The following is a 6,375-nucleotide window of genomic DNA, read 5'->3' on the forward strand; positions in this document are numbered from 1 at the left end:
AGTTTAAAATAAAATAATATTTTTCAATTAAATCCTTATTTAAAATTGAATAACATATGTATTAATCAAATTAATAAGTTACCTTTTATTTAAACCTTGCTGAATAGCTTCAACTAATGAATGGCAATCTATAAGGTCAGATTTGAGATTTTCTAATTTTCGTTGCAAGGTATTTAGAACTGGTAGTAAATGAGAGCTCTGCTTTTCCGAAAAGATAAAGCTCTCATTGGATGTCGCGCGTCGCGTCATCGCACTGGTCTGCAAGAGCCATAAGTTGATCAATCACATTCAAGCATTTTTACAACATAATAAGAATGCTAATTGCTCGATTTGCTTACGGCTTTACGGTTAAGATAAAAATTTTATCACGCACAATAGCAAGAATAATATCTTAAATAAATAAAAAAATTTGAAAAAAGTAACGATAAAAGTAACTGTTAAATTCGTTACTCGTTACCGAAAAATGTAACAAAGTTACTTTTTCCGTTACAAATAAAATTTGTAACGCCATTACCGTTACAGTTACCGAAAAAAAGTAACTGTAACGGTAACGGCGTTACAAGTAACGCGTTACTTCCCAACCCTGTTAGTACCTCACTTCATGTCATACCGCGCCAACTTGTCGGCATCGCGAGATTCCTTGAATAAGAAGCAGAGAGAAGATATAATAGAGGGCGGGAGTCAGCTAAAAGAGTATCAGGCAATTAGAAAGAGACGAAGTCAAGTGACCTGGCTGTCCTTGTCTGTTAGCGCATGCGCAGAATAGAGCATACAGAGTCGAGAGAGTACATTATTAGCGTAGTAAAAAATATTATGAAGTTATATTTTAAAGAAAATTAATACAGATTTTTAAAAATCTAATAAATGTTTTTTTATGACAGAAAATCAGTTAAAATTTATTAAAAAACGTATTTTGCAATATATAAGTAGACAAAAATTAAAAACCATAAATAAATGTAATAATTATAATTTTAAGTGTTAATAAAGGTAAATTTTAATTTACATTCATAAATTATTTTAAAAATAAATTAGTTTTTTAATGATCAAATTATCAATTTCGATATATTTTAATCTTCAAAGAAATTACAAAAATTTTGTTTATATTACTGTACAAGTAAAATATATAATTAAATTCAATAAACGATTTGATGATATATGATTCAAATAATAAAGTAATACGAAAAATATATTTCAGTTAAATTGCCCATACAGCACCGAAAGATTGCAAAAACATTGCATAGATCTTACATTGACATATTGTAATATTGCATAGAAGTTGCGAAATGTTTCTGCAATGTTTTACTGCAAGCCTGCGGCAACGTTTTGAAATGTCCGCCCTCAGAAATATTTCAATGTAAGACTACAATAATGTTACGGTACAATGTATTTGTAATATTTAAATACATTGCTACAAATATGCAAAACGCTTCAAATTTAATACATAAACTTTGAGAACATATAAAAACATCCAAGAGAGATAAGAAAAAAGATTGTGAATTTATGCAATTACAACGAGTTCTTTCTCGTCTCTCGTGGATGTCTTTATATATTCTCCAAGTTTATCTATTAAATTTGAAGCATTTTGCATATTAAAAAATTATTATCAAATTTTTGTTTTTATATAAAAATGGGAACTATTGAACAATTTTCTGTTATCTAATTAACATCGCTATTTTATAAATTATTTACAAGTTTAAGAAATTGATAATGATTAAATAATTTAATTCATAAAAATTAAAATTTTATTTATATAAATATTAAACTCCATATCGTAAGTAGACAATAAACGGATAATTTTAACTTTTTTCGAGTAATTATTTGTCCGATTTCTGAACAATTAATTCAATATCTGAATTTTCTGTGTTGGGATTGTATCGGATAAATTATAAATTGATAAAAGTAGTTATATCTTTAATCTTATTAGCCGCTCTTTGCAAGCCTTATGTAATCATCGTGACTGAAACTTAAATGCTGGACAGGTAACGCAACACGCGCCGCATAGCGGTAAACAAACCAACTAGCGATTATCAAAAACTGTCTTTTGTAATGTTTTTGAAATGTTGCTGTAACATTCTCATAAAATATTACAATTCCATATTCCAATAATGTCTCAACAATATTTCATTGCAACTTGCAAGATTGTAACATTGCTGCAATGTAATTGCAATGTTCTGTGCTGTATGGGTGTTATTGCAACAAATTTATTGCTATAAACTGTTAATACTAAATATCAAAAACTGCGCATGCGCGAATAGACAATGACAGCCAGGTCACTTGATTCTATCTCTTTCTAATCGTCTGATGTTTCCATTTAGACGATTACCTATGGCTCCCGTCCTCTATTATATCTTCTCTCTGGTAAGAAGCGACAAGAATTTTTTTTTATTACATATCAACTATTTCCGGAAAAACGAAATCTGTCGGCATCGCGAGCTCTTCCTTGAATACTTAGGTGTGAAGCGATACATTTTCTTTTATTACACATCAACTATTTCTTTCTCTCTTTTTCTGTGGAATATATTGTAAAGTTATACAAGTTTTATAATCGCCAGTTGTTGGTAGTAGATGGCGCGTGCAGCGGCCTCCTGTTACGTGATTGGTCGCTATTGCGATATAGTAGCGTCAGGAAGTGCGTGCGCTTTATATAACAACGTCTCATTGGACGAGTCCCATCCCTATGACCGTTATTTGGCGGGAAACGGCCAAATACCTCGGGAACCTACGTATCCGACCGTCGTAGCAGTAAAATATGCGAAACAAAAACCACTTTTTGAGTGTATCGATATTTTTGGGATATATTGCTGATGTTGGTAGGTGATGAGGGTAAGTTTTTTCAAGTATAACATGATTATAAATAATCGTACAATTAACGAGTGAAACTGTAACAATCAAGATACAAACATAGTTAACTTCTCTTTCTCTTTGCAGAGCTGCAGGATTTACAACACGGTCTGATATCAGTCCCACTCGAAATGCTAATGATGTTTCATAAGTAGAAAATATATTCCTTATTAGAAGAACTCGACAAATGTAACATTCTCTTACTAATTATCATTTATTCTGAATGCAAAGACAATAGACACGTTGCAAATGTGCAAAAATGAAAGAAGTGGAATAAGCTGAAGAAGATGTAGTTGATAATAATTATGATGAATTTTTATAGAGGTTCTCTATTTAGTAAGGTAAGTAAAATTATTATTTTTCTTTAATTCGAGAAATTTGATAATGGAAGACTGTGAGATAAATTTTACTTCTGAGGATCTATGGTTGGAAGCTACGAGAGCAGCTATGTCCGCGAAGGCGGACGTCGGAATGTGTCGCACCGATAGCATAACACAACCAGTGCGACATATTCCGACGTCTGTCAGAATCTGGATAAAGATCGCGAAATTGGAAAAGGAAGTAGAAGCGAAAAGAAGAATGTATCGAAAGACCCTTTGAAACATTTTCCGAATTCAGTGCGATTGTGGGAAGCTGCCGTCAAATTGGAGGCGTTTGCATGTCTGAGCAAAATGCATGCATCCTTGTACATGTGAGCCCGAGAATGCATGTATTTTGCTTAATCGTGTGATTGAATGCTGTCCGACTAGTGTGGATTTATGGCTCGCTCTTGCTAGATTAGAGACCTACGACAATGCGAGAATAGTCTTGATTTCTTATATCTGTTGGGATATTTTCTTAAACAAGGCCTAAGAAGATATCCCGACAGATATACAAATTTGGACTACCGCCGCGAAATTGGAAGACGTAAACGGCAATAAGCACCTAATAGAGAAGATCATCAATCACGCTGTACTCTCGTTGAGCGCAAATAGGGTAGAAATCAAATGGAACATTGGTTCAAGGATGCTATGGAAGCTGAGAAGGCGGGGGAGCTGTCAAGGCTTTTATCGGTTTTGAAATAGAAGAAGAGAATAAAAAGCATGCTTAGATGGAAGATGTGGAAACTGTAAGGCACTGTCTATTGTTTGTCTGTATAATGAAAATGATATACATGAAAATGAATGACTATATTGAGAAATATATATATTTTGTTGTAGTATGCTCAAGGGCATCAGAATGCGCGAGAACTGTCTATGCATACATATTAACGACATTTTGGCTGCACGCGGCTTATTTCAAAAAGACATATGATACGCGAGAATCTTTGGAAGCTTTGTTACAAAGAGCAATCGCTGAATGCCCCAAGAATGAAGCGCTTTGGCTGATGGATGCTAACAATTCTTGTAAGTCCAAGTTGGTGTGTGTGTGTGAATAGATTTATATTTAAAATGTCAATTCAGGATAAGTCTATTAATATTTTTTTCCATCTTTCTCTCTTTCTCTCTCTTTTTCCAGGCGATGTGCCAGCAGCCAGAGATATCTTATCTTTCACGTTTCAAGCCAATTTAAATATCAAAGAGATTTGGCTGACGCCAATGCAGCTCGAAAGTTCGGAGTACGAGAGAGCGCGACGTTTATTAGCCAAGAGCATCCGTTCCGACGCCGAAAGCGATGATGAAAAGCGCTAAACTGGAATGGGCTCTTAATAATTTGGATGAGGTGTTACGTTTTCAAAGAAGCTCTCGAAGTTTTCGATGATTTTCCTAAATTATGGCTAAAGGCCATAATTTATTATGTTGTTATGTTTATTTAAATTCACAAGCAGAAGTTAAGTTGGCTCTGAAATATTAATCTTCCTTGCTTCTATTCTATATTTCCAGTGGAAATAATAATACGTTAAATAATAATACGTTATATATATATATAAATTCGGATCGAAACAGAGAGAATCGAATTGAAAATATTATTATTTCTTTCCCCTATTATTTTCTCTAAAAGGCGTAATTCATAAATAGATCGAGCATAGATCTCGCGTCACCTCTTATCGACATTGTATGTTCCTAATACTTCGTCTGCTTCTCGGTAATGCATGCTTTTTCCGATTTTTTCATTATGTTGCCCGCGCGATTGAGTAATTAATCTATCTTTCATTGTGCAATCTCATGTTATTTTCTATTAAAAGCTATAGAGAGGATGTGAATATTTCAAAATTTATATTAACTATTTTGTATCAAAGAAAGTGATTTTGTATGCGCTAATCGAATGAAATTCATGTTGAATATATTGTTTATATACGTATTTCAAACGTGATTTTTTCGATATACACATATCTTTACACCAATCTATTGATGTAATAGATAGATACTTGTTTATTTACGAATAAATCTTTTCATTTCGACAATAGTGTGGGTTAATCGTGATTCTTGTTCCCACACATTCCAAATCTTAAGAAATTTTTATTTTATTTTCAATATACCTAACTTAATGCAAAATATGCAAGTGTTTTTTGCTATCGATTAACATCGGATATGTTAATCGATAGCGAATTTATATACATTGTTAATCTATATAAATTATAGACACACATAAAAATGTATATCCATAATCATAAAAATGTATGTCTAATAATACATGTACATAAAATGTATGGCTAATGTATGTATAACAAATTTAATATATATAAATCTATTGCTAATGAACTTGTTGTTCACGAATTTATATAAATCTATTGCTCATTTATGTTGACATTTCGCGAGTGGCAGCGGAATAAAATTTGTATTTTAATCGTTATCCTTGACATTAAATATTGCACAGTTTTATGATGTAGAATGTAAATAAATTAATCAACCACTTAATGATCCAGACTACAAAGTGCCGCGAATATTATATAAAATGTCTTAAAAAAAAATATATATATAAATAGCAGTATAAAATAAAATTGCAATTCTAATTAATACTATTCGAGATTACAATTTGAAGAAAAGTTGTTACGAGAACAATCATAATCATATCGATGTCTTATGTAGATTTAATAATAGATAACATTTATTTGTTATCGCTTTCGTTATTTCTTAAATTACAATAATATGAGTTACGAAATTAGTATTTAATTAATATTGCAGAATCTGAATATCACGATAACTGAGATGTAATTTCGATATTAAATATATTTTTATCTCGTTCTTTGTAATCATAACTCGAAATGAGGAGTGACAGTAGAGATATCTGGAAGAGAAAGTAGGTCTCGTGATTTATTTGGGTAGAGACCGAAAATCTTGTTTGCTTCTCGCCTACTTTTACAACGTTAGTCATCACTTGCGTTTTTTCCAAAGTATGCATAAAAGATTCAGGATCAGCGTTCTTCAAATATTGATGATTATTCGCGGATTCGTAAAGAAAAGAAAAATTGAACGTTTATTGTAAAATGAAAATATACACGGTATTTAATTTTATATAATGCTTAATCATTATGATATTGATAATTTTTATGCAATTTTTATGTTATCTTGAATTAAAAATTTCTGTTTTAAATCAAAATTAAATGTAAGGGAA

At 31.6% G+C, this 6,375-nt stretch overlaps 1 long non-coding RNA gene across 3 annotated transcripts; it reads left to right on the forward strand.

The window, feature by feature from the left end:
* Positions 1-2,537: 2,537 nt before the first annotated feature.
* On the forward strand, positions 2,538-5,214 carry LOC138940615 (uncharacterized). Of its 3 annotated transcripts, XR_011448013.1 has the most exons (6): positions 2,538-2,823; positions 2,929-3,182; positions 3,259-3,532; positions 3,618-3,949; positions 4,041-4,226; positions 4,339-5,214. It is a non-coding gene; the product is annotated as an uncharacterized lncRNA (long non-coding RNA). The 3 variants fall into 3 exon arrangements; XR_011448012.1 differs by having other exon boundaries at positions 3,259-3,949; XR_011448014.1 differs by lacking the exon at positions 3,259-3,532 and having other exon boundaries at positions 2,541-2,823.
* The last annotated feature ends 1,161 nt before the right edge of the window (positions 5,215-6,375 follow it).

The sequence above is a fragment of the Polyergus mexicanus genome, unplaced genomic scaffold, assembly GCF_030449975.1.
Source record: "Polyergus mexicanus isolate NDT 795.1 unplaced genomic scaffold, iyPolMexi1.0 SCAF_17, whole genome shotgun sequence".
NCBI lineage: Eukaryota > Metazoa > Arthropoda > Insecta > Hymenoptera > Formicidae > Polyergus > Polyergus mexicanus.